This window comes from Osmia lignaria, chromosome 11 (genome assembly GCF_051020975.1).
Source record: "Osmia lignaria lignaria isolate PbOS001 chromosome 11, iyOsmLign1, whole genome shotgun sequence".
Classification (NCBI taxonomy): domain Eukaryota; kingdom Metazoa; phylum Arthropoda; class Insecta; order Hymenoptera; family Megachilidae; genus Osmia; species Osmia lignaria.
In genome coordinates this window covers 10,114,483-10,131,681 of record NC_135042.1, presented here as the reverse complement: position 1 = coordinate 10,131,681, position 17,199 = coordinate 10,114,483, and the positions used below count along the sequence as shown (strand labels likewise).

General features: G+C 51.1%; 1 protein-coding gene and 1 long non-coding RNA gene across 5 annotated transcripts in view; one reads left to right on the top strand and one right to left on the bottom strand.

The window, feature by feature from the left end:
• Eip93F (Ecdysone-induced protein 93F) overlaps positions 1-13,701 on the bottom strand; it is a 59,493-nt gene extending 45,792 nt beyond the window's left edge. Inside the window, exon 1 of one of the 3 annotated variants that reach the window (XM_034323278.2) lies at positions 12,126-13,701. The gene's annotated coding sequence lies outside the window, so the exon portion shown is untranslated. Of the gene's footprint in view, positions 1-1,690; positions 3,158-12,125 lie in introns of those variants that run through there. The other 2 variants (XM_034323281.2, XM_034323277.2) reach the window with 2 other exon arrangements.
• Positions 1-17,199, top strand: part of LOC117603829 (uncharacterized) — a 120,979-nt gene that overhangs the window by 24,624 nt on the left and 79,156 nt on the right. The gene's annotated exons all lie outside the window — the stretch shown is intronic.

Genomic DNA, 17,199 nt, shown 5'->3' with positions numbered 1-17,199 from the left:
ACGAAGCGAGCATTATCGTCGTGAATTCGAGGTTAAGAATGAATCGTCGTCTATCACTGAATCACCTATATGAGTCCGTCGAACGCGTTCGTGATTTTTCTTTCTTTCTTTCCTTTTCTTCTTCGAAGTAGCAAAAACTTTTCTCGGAGACAAACGATTCGATGAAAGTTTCACGGAAATTCGGGTAAATAAATCTGGATTGCTTTCGTGTTCTAATTGCTTCGCGAACCAAGAGCGTATCGCTCGATCGGCCATAACACGACAAAAACACACGGCATGCCTAATAAAATCTGTTCACTCGCATCGTCAAGGTGTATAGAAGTAAATCGTTTCTCTGCTGCGTTCGTTCGAATCTACATAGTCACGATCGGGGAGCAGCCACCCACGACTTTCGCGTTTCGGTTGCCCTTGGATGTTGAAAACCCGATCGTGTGTACCGGTTGCTGCGAGTTCCGGAGCGACAGGTTCCCCTGCGAAACACGTGACGCGTTGCGTATGCTTTCGCAATCGCTTTGCCCGTGAGTCCCCTGCCCTGCACCCAGTCTATCGCAATTACTCAGCTTCCGAATCGGATCGTTCCACGGATTTTCCATCGTTCAGTTTCGAGGATCTTTTTCATTAGAGGCGTCGCGCGATGTGTTTCGGAGTTCCTACGGGACGGCTGGCGAACAGCGTCGCGCAGGGATAGAGAGCAGAGGAAAGCCAGAGGGAGAAATGTAACGGACGCGACATAAGACCGGCTTGAACGAACGTAATGAGGTCACTCGTTATACGAGAGGGAAGACTCGAGGACGGAAGGAAGGTAGGCGATCGCAGACGAAACAGCGATAAGAGAAATACCGGCCGAACCAGGCAGTATCGAAGATTTCGAAACGTACCTTCCTGCTGGAAAATACATTTACCTCCTCGGCTGGGTATCTCTTTCTTTGTCTAATAAACGGAAAGGTGATTCGACGAGAAATGCATGTAGCTACGAGGCGTCGCGGTCGTGGGAAGAAAAGGAGAAACGGAGTATGCCTCGTTCAAGAGCGCGGCAGTCTTTTCGGCCATTTTGATATCTAAGAAGCACTCTAGTCCGTCTTGTGGCCTGTCGATCTCCCTCTCTTCGATCTCTCTTCTCCGCGCCTCCGCAGTTTCGTCTATCTTTCTCTCACGCACCTACAGTTGCATACGATGACACGTGCACACGCGCGCGCGAGGGCACTCCTCTTTCCGTCTCTCTCTTCCCCTTGATCCTTTTCCTCCTTCCCTTCCAACCACTTCTCCCTCATTCTTTCTCTCTCTCTTTCGCTACTTTTTCTCCCTCCCTCTCTCTCTTTCTCGCTCACACATATACACACACTCTCCGCGTCTTTCCCCCTTCTCTGTCCATCTTGCTCCTTCCTCCTCCTCCTCTCGACGCCCCTTCCTTTCTTCCCTATCGGTGTGCCTGGCGCTCGCGAGCGCCAACCCGCTCACACGTACACGCTCTTCTCACTCACACTGTGTCACGCGTGCATACGTAGCTACTGCAAGTAAGTACGTAAGCTTACACGCGGGCCTAGCTGCATTTTCGTTTCATGGCTGTTTTCCGAGGTTTTTCTCGATGCAACGATTCGACGTGAATCGAAGAGAATAAGAATAAGAAAAGAAAGTAAGAAAAAAATAGGAGACCGAAAGGAAAGGAAAAGAAAGCATCGCCGGTACTCACTGTCGCGACAGGAAGGAATCACGGGTTGCACTAGCTTCTTCTCGCGCGACGATCGACGATGTGCTTGTTCCTCAGAATCGTTCGTAGCGGCTCGCCACCACTATCGTGCCGAGCCGGCAGCCGCGCTCGACCAGCATCAGCATCTTCCTCGACATTTTCCTCCAAATTGATCGCTGAATTGTATTCACGCACCGTACAGAAAGCGTAGAGAAAGAACGAAAACACTAACGACCGCGAAACGATTGACGGCCGCGAACCGACGACAAGGTCTTCCACGAGAAACTCTAGCTACGATCGTAGACTGACACGCGTACGAAAAAGGAGATGGAGCGCGAACTAACGAAATGGAATCGACGGTTGCACCGAACTCTCCAGTTGCACCGCCTCCCCTCCACCGTCTTCCTTCCACGCTAGGAGCCTGTTGCTCTCCTCGATTCGATCCTTCCGATCCTCTCGAGACTGCCGCTGCTTCTTTCACCCTTTTCTTCTTTTATTTTTCTCTTTTCTCCTCTGCCTCTCTTCTTCGTTTATCCGTTTCCGGCTCGACGAATTCGCCTCGACGACGACGGTTCGAGCGACGGAAAATTGAATGCCCGCGCGATTCCACCGACGAACCCCGCGTTTTCCAATCCGTTCACCAACGTACCCTTACGTTCGTATCCGAGTTCCGTTTCCCGTTTCCCGGAGTTCACATCTCCCTTCTTTCGGAATCGTTCGTGTAAAAAAACTGAAACTTGTGGTCGGTTTGCCGGCGGCGGTGGTTGTTCCGCTTCTCTCGATCGGAGCAACACGCCGTAACCACGAGAACGGCGAGGATAACGACGAGTTTACGCGACGAGGGCGTGAGTATCAACCGCGAATCGCGGAGCGCGTGCACAATAACAACATCCAGCACCAGCAGCAGCAGCAGCAACAACAGCAGCGACGATCACCACGACAACGATTCGTCTCGATCGACGGCACGAAACAACAACGATCCCTTATCCGTAACAACTTTCTTCTATACGCGACGATCTCGTTCGTTTCCTCTTTATTTCTCTCTCTCCGTTTGATTTCCTGTTGCGTTCTTACGGTACACACACACACGAGCAAACGAAAAACACGATCGTGATTCGATTTCTTTTTTAATTCAATCGGGTTTGTTACTTTCCGGCTTTCCTCTTCTTCTTCTTCTTCTTCTTATTGTTGTTGTTATTGTTGTTGTTGTTGTTGTTGTTGTTGTTGTTATTCTTGTTCTTACTTCCGTCCGTCGTTCCCGTCACTGGCCTTGTTCTCTCGCGCGTTCCACGGGCGCACAAGCGAGAGGGAGACGAAGCGACACACGCACACGCACCACTTGCCCAGGTCTCGACGTTTGATCCGGCTCCGGATATGCGACGTTCGTCGAGTTGCATTGGGTCGCGCTGCGCTCCCGTAACTGCATCCGCGTCGGACGGTGCGGCTTGCGCGCTAGGAGCGCCGCCATCCAACCACCCCACCATCTTCGTCCCACCACCACAACCACCACCACCACCACCACCACCACCACTATCCTCCTCACCACCAACTCGCACCACTGCTATTACTACTACTACTACTAGCTAGTACTACTACTATTACCATTACCATTACTACTACTACCACTACCTTCCTCAGTTTGTTGTGTTACGTTGTCCATCCACACGTTACCAACACGCGCGCACCACCTTCTTCTACTCGCTACCACACAACCACCGCTGGCTAATACCATCCTCGCTCTCATTGTCGTTCTACTCCTCGTTGGCGTCGCCGTCGCCGTCATATCCTCGTCGGCGTCGTCGTCGTCTTGGTAGTCGTACTTTCGTCGTCGTGTCGACGCTGTTACGACCACTACCATTACCTTCGCCACTGCCACCGCGCCGCACACGCACGATCGCGCCGGTCTACCTCTGCCACCAGCTCCGTAACACACACCGATCAAATCACGCACGCACAACCTTCCTTCTTTCTTCTAACGAATAGCCACCGAGAATCGCGAACTTTTGCACCATTGCACCGTTGCTGTTTTCTCATCGACCATCATCGACGACGAGGACGAGCCCGTTGGCCCGATTCCGCTCCCCTTAAAGCGCGAAAACACCGATTCTTTGGTAACGATTCGCGAAACATTTAAGTTTCTATAAAACCAATTCGACGCTTTGTCTCTGAAAGTTACGGCAACGTTTCCTTTGTTTCGTTCTCGTACGTTGATTTACAGGCTACGTGTTGCGTTACTCGAAGACATCGGCTACTTACTATCTTTAGAGCTAACGCTTGCTCGTTTCGTAAAGCCACGATACCGTAGACCGACGCGTACGGTACACCTTCGACTTCCCCGGAACTTGTTTCGCTCGCATTGCTTTGTCTTACGGTCATAGATCGCCTTAATGCATTCTTACATGCGAGTTTTATCGATTTCCTTGCCCCTCTGTCCCGCTTCGGGCATCAGAGTTTTCTTCGTAGAACGCAATCCTTCTAGAATCCAATTTAAGAGTGGCTCATCGGGTTCTCGGAACGCTGACCGATCGAACCTCGTTTCCGGAAAGCCAGAAAATGGCGGGAATCGTTTGACCGATCGACGTTTACCACGAATTTCAATTAGTTGCCTCGTTAGAAGCTGAGAAAAGTGGCAAGATCGTTGGGTGCCATGGCGGAATGGAAGACGCGCGCGGCAGACGTTTGGTAACCCGTTCGATCTCCCCGCTCGCCGGTTCGCCCGTGCGTCGCCGTGGCCATGACACTTTTAATAGGAGACAATTCGATGCAGTTGCTGCTGCGATTTGAAATTTAAAAGCTAATCGCTGTGGCGCAGAGCCACCGCTAGTTTTTCTTTCGAGAAACGATCGAGATGTCTAACCCGCTCCACCCTTTCAAAGTTCACGTTCGCGGACGGAACGTCTATTAATTTATTAACTGAAAATATACCTGCAACGTTTTCCTGCGCTATCGTAAAACCTCGTTAAATTGACCGTGAAGTTCTCATTAATGGCTGCATAATCGCGTACGATATAAACGCGATTATAACTTTTACCCGGTCGCGCGTAATCTGCTCCCTCGTTTCTTACTCGCCTCGCGTAATATCCCGAACTCCCTTAACGGACGCGTTTTTTCTTCTCTCCAAGTACCCTTCGAGTCCTACAAATCAATTTCGCAGATGATAAACGTTCGCGTATCGTCTGGTAGGATAACCGAACATCGAAACCGCCTTCTATCTATCTATTTATTAGTCTATCTTATCGCGACGCGAATGTATCTTTTTTTTTTTTTCTCTCTTTTTGCGCACCGTTTTCAAACTTTGCGCAAGACCAATCGGAATAACGCGACGCGGAGAGCGGCAGACTCGTGGAATCGTGTTAAGGGGCGAAGGGAAGAAGGCAAGCGGACAGAAAACGGAGAAGGGGATCGCGAGCGTAAAAGTGGCGATCATGACGGACCTTGAGGCGGACAGATGGTTTAGAAATTCGTTAGATAATCTCGGGACACCGCACCGTGTGCTTCGGCTTTCAAGATGGCAGTCGAAAGTGGCTGATTAGATAGGACCGTTCGAGTCGACGCCTTCCCGGTCGATTTTTCCCGACGTGTCGATTCTCGCGAAATTCGTGTGTTTTTCCGCGGATGCGTAATCGTCGAGTAGTAGGGGCGCACCTTTTGATCGTAACGATATTGCACGTATACTTGACATTAAATTTTCCGCTGGCCTTCTAAGCAACGCGCCGTTAGCCGGCCTTTCTCTTTGCGGGCCAATGTCTACCGATGCGACGCCATTCCGTTTCCCGCTCCAAATTCTCCAAAACGACGCGGTGCGATATTAAAAAGCACACATGCTCGTAAAATTCATAGTTCCTCCGGTTTATTAATTTTACTCGTACGAGTTCCTCTCCGCAGTCTGACGAGAGCCACTCCATCGACGGGTGGCAGCGGAGGTCGGATACACGCGTGCACGAGTATACGTACGTCGATGCCACGTGACGTCTAAATTCAGTCGGCCATTTTGGAGCATGATTCATTTGTTTAGAATGGGTCGGATAGGAGTAGGAGGCGGAGCCACGCTCACGAAATCTTCACGAACGGTTTTAGATTCGAGTCGGACGCGTCGAGCACCGTCACTTTCGTGGATGCCGATTTTTCTTACAGCTCTTCCGTGTTCGATTTCACCGAATGGAAGTTGTGTAAATCGCGGCAACAGCATCGGAGATACAGTTCGAATCGAGTCTTTATCTCGCCGTCGCGTTGACCCTCGGTATACGAACCTTCGCAACGAATTTCGCGCCCTCGAACCGATCGTCCAGACGGCAACGAGCCGTCTCGGCTCGAGCCGCATAGCCGGGATCAAGGAGCGCGACAAGGTTACGAACTATACGTTATTCCCTCGAAAAGGTGCATGCATTATTTATCGGGCCGCGAATAAAATGAAAGAGAAGAGGAAAAGAAGACGAACAGCACGGGAGACAATGACGATCTTATCGGTACTACGCGTTATCGAGTCCAACGGAGCGTGTTTATATTCGCAATCCTTTCTCCGCTAATGCTCGTGACGGTGTATTCAACATCAAAATATTTGCCGTTAATTTCTGTTTTTTCCTAAAATCAGCTGATAGGGTTCGACGAATCGAGAGAAAGTTACGTTGAAAGCGAAAGGCGCAGGTGAGAAAGGCGTGCACCCGAGGGGAACGCGTCCTCCATCTCGCTCGTTTCCTCGAAGGAGCGTTGCCGAAACTCCGAATGGCGGAGAAGCATGGATGGGCCCCAAGGTCAGTGGCAGTGGGTCAGTCGGACCAATCGCGTGGCTGCTCCGGCGAAGGTCGCGCCGAATTCGAAGCGCGGCTCGAGAGGGGAACCGAACGAAGCCAAAGCGAAACGCGAAACGCGAGGCGAATCTTTCGAGGACAGCCGGCCAGCCTCCTCCTCCTCCTCCTCCGGCTGTTGGTCGTTCGTTTTCGTCGTGTCCGTCGAAGCGTCGTGACGTAGCCGTCTCGTCGCGTCGCGTCGCGCGTGCACGAGCGCGCCTTCATTCCGGTCTCGAGTCTGTACAGGAAAAGCGAATGGATAGGCCGGTGTATCCGAGCCGGCCTTGACCGTATCTCCTCTTATCGTCGCGCACGACGGTTCGCGATCGACGCCCGACGTCACGTTACCCGTCCCGAAGAAGACGACGATGCACCGCGCCGCGCCGCGCCGCGACGCCGGTGCACTCGCCTCCGCGTGCACGCATCTGCAAAGCGAATCGGTATCGCGACGCGTCACCGTTTCCCGCTGAGTTTGCCACGATCGCGGAAGGGAAGGGAAGGGAGCGGGGACAACCGTTTATACGTTACAACGAGTAACTCTGTTAATTCAATTAGAAGAGACTCCGATTCGTTTCGCGCGACGCGATCGAAACACGGGGATCGTTTGTATCGCTGTAGGATTCTGGTTTGGACCATTAACTTTGCTCTCCGCACAGAACTTTCCACGTCGGCAATTACTTCAATTAATTTCCCCCGATAATTGTGTCGATTATGCAAATTACGTGGTTCATTTTATTAGTCAGCGATACGGGTTATCGGTAACGAGTTCGCGTGCCATTTTCAGACGGCACCGATCCGTGCAATTTTTTCGACGCCGAAGCTTGATTCTTTCGTCGAGAAACGAGCAAGGTACGCTGACACAGCGAATAACGCGCGCATAAACGCCCGTTAACGAACCAATGTTTACTTCGAAAGCCGTTGTAATTGTTCTTACGTAATGCTTGCACGGTATTCGCACGAGTAACCGACCAACGAATCCTCGCCTTTCTCCGACCGGCGAGATTAACGCGACGACGCCATTGTACGTGTATCCCCTCGGCGAAAGATTCGAACGAAAATATCCCTGCGACGCGGTGCGGAGCGGAGTGGCGCGAAAGAAACCTTGACCGTGATCGAATCGCGAGCGAGTTCGCGTTGAACGGGTTGAGAAACGAGAGATGGTGGACGCGTTGTCCTAACGGGGAGATCGAAATCGTCCAGAACCGATTCGAACGGTGTTTGTAAGCAGACAGAAAACGTATGGTTCGCGGTAGCGAGTCAGCGAGCTGATTCGCCTGTTGCATTCAAATCGCTTGAAAGATCGTGAGACCGAGGGCGGTGCATGGAAAGCGTCGAATTCTAGCCGCGATTTGCAAGGAATGCCGCTGGAAAAGGTTCCCCATAATTTCTCCGTGGATACGAGCGGAAAAATCTTGCTCGACGCCTTTGGATCGATTCCAGTTTTAGTATCGTCGAGGAAATAGAGAAATTAAACCGAGGGTATCGCGTTTAATCGAGGTTGAGGGCGATAGTTGAAACAGCAACAACGATTTCAATGAGTTTCCGAGCGAAGCCGGTAATTGGTGTTTTAAACACGGCCTTGGGAAATTCGGGATTCGCTCGGTCGTGGCACGAATACGAAGAACGAGCGGATGGGAAAGCTCGTCGTCGGGCCATATTTTGGCGATACCTACTTGTTGCGCGAGCAACGAGCCACGAACCACGGGTTGGTACATATGTACAAGCTGGCATCTACATACCGTAGTAGGTGCAGAGTCGACATCGGGCCAGCCTGCGCTTGGCACAGGTACAAATAGAGTCAACGACCGGGACTCGAAATAATTTCGCTGTTTCTTCGATACGTAAATCGATACAGACGAACAGACGACAAGAATTCGAGTGGATGGGTTTAACGCGATACGATCCTCGGGCTAATTTGTCCGAAAAGACTCGATTAACCGCGTTAAACGATTGTTAATTAACGAGCAATTTCCCGAGAATCATCGAGTCTTCGGCCTGTTTAATTCAGCGGAAATTCAATGCAACGCGAGCCTGATTGTAGCTTTGACCAGCTACCATCGAGCTATTTTATTCCCGTGTCGATTTTAGTAACGTTTGCCTGTAATTCCCTCTGCCTCTCTCTCTGTAATGTAATTACGCCTTTTGGATAATTGGTCTAACGATAATTTTGTTAAATATTTTCGATAACGTGAATCGACGCGGTTGAAACTTGCGCGAAATTTATCCGATTTATCCGTAATCTGGCGTGCGTGCACGATGAAACTGGAACGTGGTCTGTGCGACGATAATGGAAACACGGAAAATGTTACGTTTCGCGGCCCTCTAATATCTCCACGGCTCGTTGAAATTCTGACTCGCCAGGATAACGAGAGAATTCGACAAATATATTCCCTGGATTTTTCGCTCGAGCTGGCTGGCTGGCTGGCTGGCAAACTGTTGCCGTGACATTGGACGATCGAGGTTATATAGTTGGTACATAAGAGAGGGAGGGCGGTGGAGGTATGTACCGTACTAGGTTCCATGTATTTCGGGGGTGGCTACGTGCTAGTCAACGAACTACCCCCACTTGGTGCAACTTGAAAAATTTCGGGGGTAACTGACTGCGCTTTAAAAGCGGCTACTGGTGCTGCTGCTGCGTCAGCTGCCGCCGTACTCTCTCCAGTCGACCTATATACATTCAGCTACGTTATATATGCACCTACATACATACTAATACCTAGTATGCACCCACCACGTAGCCAACGGCGTCGATATAAACGCGGTTACTACTTGTTGCTCTAGTCCCAGAAACTGAGAGTGCCCCTGTATCATTTTGGACCTCTCTCTTCTCTGTGTCCGATGCGGGGCAGCGTCTCTCAACTTTTACGATGATAGTTGCTTTAAATATATCGCGTATTAATTTTTTGTGCGATAAAAGGAAAATAGCATTGGTCTTAACCTTCATTGATCCAAAGAAGAGGACACGCCTTTCGTTTAACGGTGGCCTCTGCTTGTCGAGTTGTCTCGCATCGGATGCATCCGATATGCATGCAGACACCGAGACGCCTGCACAGCGTCGTCTACACGCGGGTATTCGGCTTGCATCCACCGACGAATGCACACAAGAGTATGTTGGGTTGTCGCGCACAAGCAAGTACGCCGGTACGTTATAGTGAATGTTCGAAACTTGCCACGTGTTTGATCGTGTGCGTGTATGCACAACATTTGCACGCTCGTATACTGGAGCAGACTGCAGGCGTGCATGCAGAGATGCATGTGTGGAGGTGCACGTAGCAGGAACGCGCGCATGGATGCGCGCAAATGGCTCGCTTGCCCGCCTGCATCGGTGCATTCGGATCCGAGCGTGTGTGCGTGCACGTGCACACTGTGTGCACTGAAGAGCGCGTGTATACGTGTGTGCCGGTGCAGCCGGCTGCGCCGGCTTGTATCGCTGCGATACGCGATGTGGAACACACTCGCTCTCGATGGGTCACTCTCACTCTCTCGGCCGAGAGGGAAATTTGGCAGCTGTTTTAAAGCCGGCTAACTGGCGAAACTACCGACCCCACCTCTCTTTAGCCCGGCTCCTTCCATCCCCCTTGTTCGCCCCCCTTTCGCTCTCTTTCCTCCCCGTTGCATGCCGCCTCCGGCAGCCCTCTTTACCCCTAGTCGCTCGATCTTTCGTCGCTTTTACTCCTCCCACCGAGCACCGCTGCACTTTGCCAGCTTTCGGCACTTTGCCGCCCTCCTTCCTTTCGCACCCCCTACGACTACTTTCCTTTTTCAGAAATTTCGCCCTACGCGTCGCGTGGTTGCGGCTGGCTGCAACCACGGCTTTTTCGTCGTTCGTTCGTTCGTTCGTTCGTTCGTTCGTTCGTTCGTTCGTTCGTTGTTCCCATCCAGTTTGACTCTTCTCTTTTTTCTTTCCCCTCGCGTTTCGAAACGCTCTTTTATAATGATCCAACGCGTAGGTATCGATCCTGGGGATGGTATTTTTAAGAACACACGGCGAACACATGGAAAATATCGGAGCGCGAGGAGCGCAGGATGGCAAAAAGTTGGATCCGTGCGACGTACGAGTCGCATCGAACAAGCTGGGTTCGGCAGCGGATGCACCGCGTACGATTATTCGCGCTCCAGTACATCGGTGCGCGTAGCACGCACACGACTCGCAAGGTTCTTCCTTCCTTTTTCCTCCTTCTGCCGTTTCTTCTCGCTTTGATGCACTCCACTTTCGTACCACTCCTCCGCGGCGGACTCGTCGAACGTGGCGTTGCTTTTTTACCACACTGACCTGGGTTAACTCGGCGTGCAGTGCCGAATAATAAAACCGACGAAACCACTGGACCCCCCGCCACCCTCTTCTTCCATTCGTTCTTTCTTTCTCCTCGTCTCTCTTTCCCGCTGCCTGCATACAAAAAGCACCGTATGCACCGGGCTTTGCGGTATGTTGGAGCGTGCGTCGCGGTCACCTACACAGCCGAGGCTGAACGCGAACACGCTCGAACCCACTCCGCCCTCCAGCCGAATATAAATGCGACCGTGTGCACTGGTGCATCGCACGACTCGGCTTCGTGTTGGTAGAATGCACCGAGTGGCACACAAACGATTCAGTCTCGAGGGCAGGGCCACGGTCACCCGAAAATACGGCTGCCTCTGGGAGCTCTCACTCTCGTTCGTGTTCCCGTTCGCCCTCTTTCCTTCTCTTCTTCCCTCTGCATCACTCTCCGTCTCTCTTTCACTCAATCTCTTCTCTTCCTTTTATCTTTTTTGGTTTTACTCTCTCTTCTCCTCCCGTTTGCCTCGTTGCCTTTCAATGGTCCACACTCTCTGTATTCGTACATTGTACGCGCTACTGGTTGATTCACGAAACGCGATCTTTTCGATTATTCATCCTAATAAATTCTATCCACTTATCGTACCCTATATTCGAAAGATTTCGACGTGATATCTTTCGAAGACATTGGGAAACCTAACGTTATTCCGATGCGGGCATAACCGAGACCATATTTTTTCCCTAAAATATACCGTTAGCAACGAATGACAATCTGTCAGTGTACCCGGGGTGCCACGAGGGGGTGAAATGTAGGCACGGTAGGAAGGTGGAAGAACGGTCCAGCAGCGTGGTGATTACGCGCTCGAGGCGCTCTTGGAACAAAGCGCCCTCTGTCCTAGCGAATGCGACGACCTATCCCAATGGATGACGGCACACACGCAGGCACGCACGCGAGCGCATGTGTGTCCTGTGTACGCGCGAAATCGGCGGATGTGCTCACGAGCAGCCAGGCCATTCGCCTAACCTGCAACGTAGGCGCTAACATCGAAAGGAAGTACATCATCGATCGCGTTGCATCGAACGACAATCAAAAACTTTGCCCCTGACTCACCCGCGACAGTCAGGTGAGTCAATACTTTACTCGCTGCGATAATGAGCGAGCGCGGATACCTACACTCGAGACGTTGATGCGCCGAGTCAACGACGATGCAACGCGATGCAGAATTTTATCTGTCCACGTTGTCGGTGCATCGCGTTGTCGAAATCGGTGTCTTATCTACTCCCCGTCTGCGAACAGCTTGCGTCGATCGAACTGAAATATCTGCACGGGGAATTAATCGAGCGGAAGAATGCGTCTCGTTCGATGCAAATAGGAAAGTTGCAGCAAAATACTCACCGACTTCCTTCGTTGTATGCACAGCTGCGTGCTTCAGGCTGATCGTTCTCGAAAACAGGGCGTTCCGCTTCACGTAAAATTCCACGTTTTTCACGGTGACCGCGAGCTTTTCACCGACCTGGTCGCGTTAATCTCGTACACTGCTGCTCGATGTCACAGGATCACGATAACCACGATTCTCAATCGATCGGTCGATCGACACACGAGGTAACGAAAACGACAAACGAATGGACACCGCGAATAGACGAGCCTTGCTCTCATCGGCCTCCGAGATTCCCGCCGCCGCGACTTGTTTTCGTTTCTCCGTTTCACAGAGTTTATTGTTTTCAATGTAAAGGTTGATTTATGCGTCAGATTGGTTTATCGGCCGCACTCGCCGCGTTTCTGCACTCTCGAACACGGTAAACCAATTGTTACGGGTTATTCACTTCCAAACGCTCGACCGTGAAAACAAACCACGACCGATTTCGCTAATCGCTCTCGTTTGCTCGCGAGCAACAACCATGCGTATTGCAACGCGACAGCACCGAAATCTAACAAGTTGCTACCAATAAGAAACTGCACTATGATTGATATCGCACTTTAAGTACCATCCGATAAACGATAAGAATCGGCTGGTAAAAAAAAGGGTTATCTCAACATCCGATAATTTTTCACCAGTTTGATAATCGTTTGTTCGACGCGATTTTTTACACGAAACACGCACCACGAGATTATCAAGCAAATTTTTTTCCCTCCTCCTTCGTTGAGCGAAATGGAGAAAGCAGACGGAGAAATGGCGCGATCGTCGAAATCCGAGAGCTAGAGTTCCCTCGAATCAGCTCGAAGATCGTCGTCAGCGATCTTAACGTTGCAAACACACGCGCTCCACGAGCAAAACACTTTTTATTCGTCGGCTTAAACCCTTCTTTTCTTCTTCTCTTCTGTACCAAACTGTACCCAGTTGCCACGAAAATGGCCCGTTTCGGAAGCGCCGAGAAGTCGGGGTGCCGAGAACTCGTCGGTCGTATCGCGCTGCACACCGCGGAAACTGCAGCTAACAACGTGGAAAGTGCACTCTAAGTGCCACCCGCGAACCTGATTCGCCGGCTTTGCTTAAAGTGTCTGTGTTTCGCTGACTCGGACATGTTGTTCCGTACTGGCCGTCCGCGCGTTCCGTGCATCCAGATAACACCCGTCGATTCACTAACCTACCTCACTCCTCCGCTACAGGCCGTTCCAAATTCAGCCGATCGCGCCTCCAGCGCTTACTTCTTTTTGTTACTCGATTTTCGTTACGACTTCGCGTCGCCTGCCGATCTTTGACTTTGACAAATTTTCAATTTCAATAACGAAGCTCGATAGAATTGAAAAATCCAATCTCTGAAAATTCAAGTTCCCTTCCTTTCTTGGTATTGCGATTCCTTTTTATTGTCCGTCGTCGATCATTTAACGACGACATTATTTCGGCTGAAACGCAGAGAGGCAAGGGACAAAGAACGCTTATTTACTCGATACTAATAAATTTCGTGCGTCGATGACACGTTCGGAGGAGGAAACAAAAAACAACGATGATACGTTTCAAGGATACTTTGTATTGTTATTGGCGATTAAACACGATTTCGTTTTAACCGGGAACGATAGTGAGTCGCGGGCGAAACGTACGGAGAGACGATTAAAAGACTTATCGATAATCTCACGTAGACCATCGCCGCGCTGCACCGCGCTGCACCGCGCCGCGTCGTAAATCGAACAATTAAAAATCGATCGAGCGATAAGGTCGCCGCGAGCGTAAACGATCCGCGGGGCTCGTTCGTGTTTGTCTCGTCGTTGCTTTTCTCGAAAGCGAGCATACAGACTTTTATCGGTATCCGTCGGCCCGCCAAAATACGCTCGTTATCTGCCAGCAGCGAAGAGGTACTCACGTGTCCGCCGTCCGATAAGATTGCATTATTCCGTCGGGACCGGCATGCCTCGAATTAATTATACTACGAATAAAACACGCCACCCCTCCCGGCCCCCCTGTCCCCCTACCCTACTACCGGTGCACCATACTGCACCGTTTTGCCGACGCATCTCCGAAGCGATCGTCGTAAGCCAGATTAATGGAATTCTATCGAGAACAGACGGCCGCGTCATTGGCCGCGCGTCCGAGAGACGACCTTATCGATACGCTATTTCGGCGATGATAACGTCGCCTCGACGATACGCGCGTACCGTCGCTTTGTCAGGTGTGCGTGCATCGAGAATTCCCGTTGCATCACGATCGATCGATTCTTAGACCTTCGAAATCCATGTTGCTCTCGTGTGTTTCGTCTCCCAGATCTCTGGATCGATTCGGTGCATCGCGGCGCATCTAGGTGCATACGTTTAGACCGAAACAGGAAGCGGCTTCGATTCGATTTGCGAAATCTCCCGTGGATAACAACGATCAGCTGTGTCTCGAGGATGCAAACGCGACTGCACTCGAAACCTCTTTTTTTCTTTTCTTTTCTTTAAAACGAGAAACTGGTTTCCTCGTTGATAGGCCGTTGCATCGCCTCCCACGCGTACCTCGTACTCCGTTACTTCGTCCGAGAACCGCTTTCGCGTTCGTTTCACGGATACAAAAATAAATCGTCCTGCCACGAATGTCCGGATCGTACCGATCGTCACGCATAATCGATGCAGATAAAATTTCAAATGTTCCATACGAAATGCAGTTCCGCGTTCGAAACGGAGCAACGGCACTTGCAGCATCGAGATATCGTGCCTGTAGTAGGCATAATTAGGCTCGCGTAATTAGTAGCCTTTTCGGCGAATTCTTGCAATCAAGCGCAATCGATCCGGCGAAAATGTCCCCGATATTTATTAACACCCTGTATATCTGCGACGATCGTCTAGACGTCGCAGTTCTGTTTGTTCTCGAGAGGGTCCCCGATCGCGCCTTAAATTCAGTTTTATCTCGTCGCTCTCTCCGACTCTCTCCCTCCCTCCCTCTTTCTTTCTTCCCCCCTGGCTCGTTCTCTGTCCGTTTCGCGACGTCTCTGTCGGCTGCCGTCGAATGTCGCGCATGAATCGACCGATAGCAGCTGGCCTCGCTCGCACGTCTAAACGGGGTAAACGAACTCTTTGTACCGCTGAGTGGGGCACCGAATTGCCAGCCCAAAGTGCATCCGACGATAACGCGGCCCGATATTATGCTGGTTTCGCAGCGACGAAAGGCGAGGCGCGGTTCCTTCCCAACTTTTTCGTACCACCGTACCGCATCAACTTGATTCTTCGATTCTTCTACGAAATCGGCAGCTCGCCTTTGATACCCGATGAAAAAACTGAGCAATATTTGCATGCACGATTACAGTCTAGTACACGATAATAAGAATGACTAAGTTCTTTTTGAAAGAAGTCTGTTTATTTGTTCGAGCAGCCGGTTTGATGGCTAATCGAAAGACGTAACATTAATTGGAGGCACTTTTTTCGTTATCACTGACGCGAAACAGGCGTCATTTCTCGATAAGAGATTGGGAGGTTTCGTTTCGGAGACGTCATAAAACACGAGAATCTCGCGGCTGTCTAGCCAGAGTGAAACGGGCGAAAGATTCACGGTATTGTTAAGATTCTGCTCGCAGATCGGCCGGCAAGTTTCTTGCTAGGTACGTCGACCGATTTCTCGGCGCATCGCATCGACTGCTCGAGGAAACGACGATCGGCACCTTTGAGAAATACTCGTGAAAAGAGGCAACTAGATAGAGCGAAATAAGGACGGACAGAGAGTAGGAGAGATCTTTGCTCGTTAGACATCCGGTCGCTACTGTTTTCGCCTAGGATGAAACACGCGCGCTAGAATCTCGCCAATTCGCGTCCACCGGCTAATCCGGCGAACAAGTCGCCTGCTCGTGCGAGTTTTCAGCACGAGTACATACCGGTCATTCAGGTTAACGTGTCACTCGATACCCCATTACTTATCGATACCCCGTGGATTCCCTCCTTCTATTCGAGAGTCGAGCCTCGGCGCCGACCTGCAGATCCGGGAGCGAAATTTCTTCGAAAGTTACGCGCCTGTCTCTCCCGAGGAATCTATCGGTGCAATAATCCGGCATACCTGCGTCGCGTCGTAGACCGTTTCAAAGATATCCACGAGGATCGTCGTCGACGTGAAACCGGCGAAAATCTCGTCGTCTTTCTCGACGACGACGAGGCGAAACGGTGAACGGATAAACGGAAAGATAGGAACGTTATCGCGGGGTGGGAAAAGGGTTGGTCGAAAAATTCCGTATCCGTTCGAAGCGGTTTCCGTGATGCGTTCCCGTGTTCCTGGTGGTAGGAGGTCCTTTGCCTTCTCACGATGGCGATGGCTGTCTCTCCGTTGCCGCAAAAGCAAGATAACCGGAATACAGGTTTCTCTGCGGATAGAGTTGTGCCGTGACGACGACGCGAAATGGTAGGGGGTATACCGGTAGAGATGCTAATGTCGGCCTTGTGCCACATACCCGTGCTCCTGGTGCCCGTCCACACGCACTTACACCACTTTGCGATCGTGAGTATCGACGAGCGAGAGCACGCGTTCGCACTCCCTCTCGTCTACAGGGACCGCTCTGTGTTCTCCGCACACGCTTCTGCCCACTTCCATACAAGCTTCTGCAATCTGAACGACCGTACGACCGTACGACCGTTCGGTCGAACGAGGACCGGTAGCCACGGTACGCACTCGAACGAAACGAAACGCAACGAAATGCAACGCATCGCCGGTTCGCCCTCTCTTCTTTCGGCCCTGCCTCTCTATCGAGAAACCTCCGCAGCTATAGTTCACTCGATCATTTTCTACGCGTTTTTTAATCGCTTCGCTATAAAATTTCACGAGACCTCAAATAATATTTAGCTAGCGTAGACGGGAGGATACTCGTTTGGAGGAAAGAGATCGAAGCGGATGTATCGGTGTACATTTTTCCTCGGTTCGTCATTAGATGGAAAAGCCTTGAATTACGTAAACGCCGATAGGATTCGAAGGGGAGGGCGTACGGCACGGCGCGGCCGTGCGAACGAGAAAAATCGTCGCGTTCGTCGTGGTGGCCGTAAGAGGCCTGGTTAAACTGGCTGGTAGGTTGCCGCGACGCAT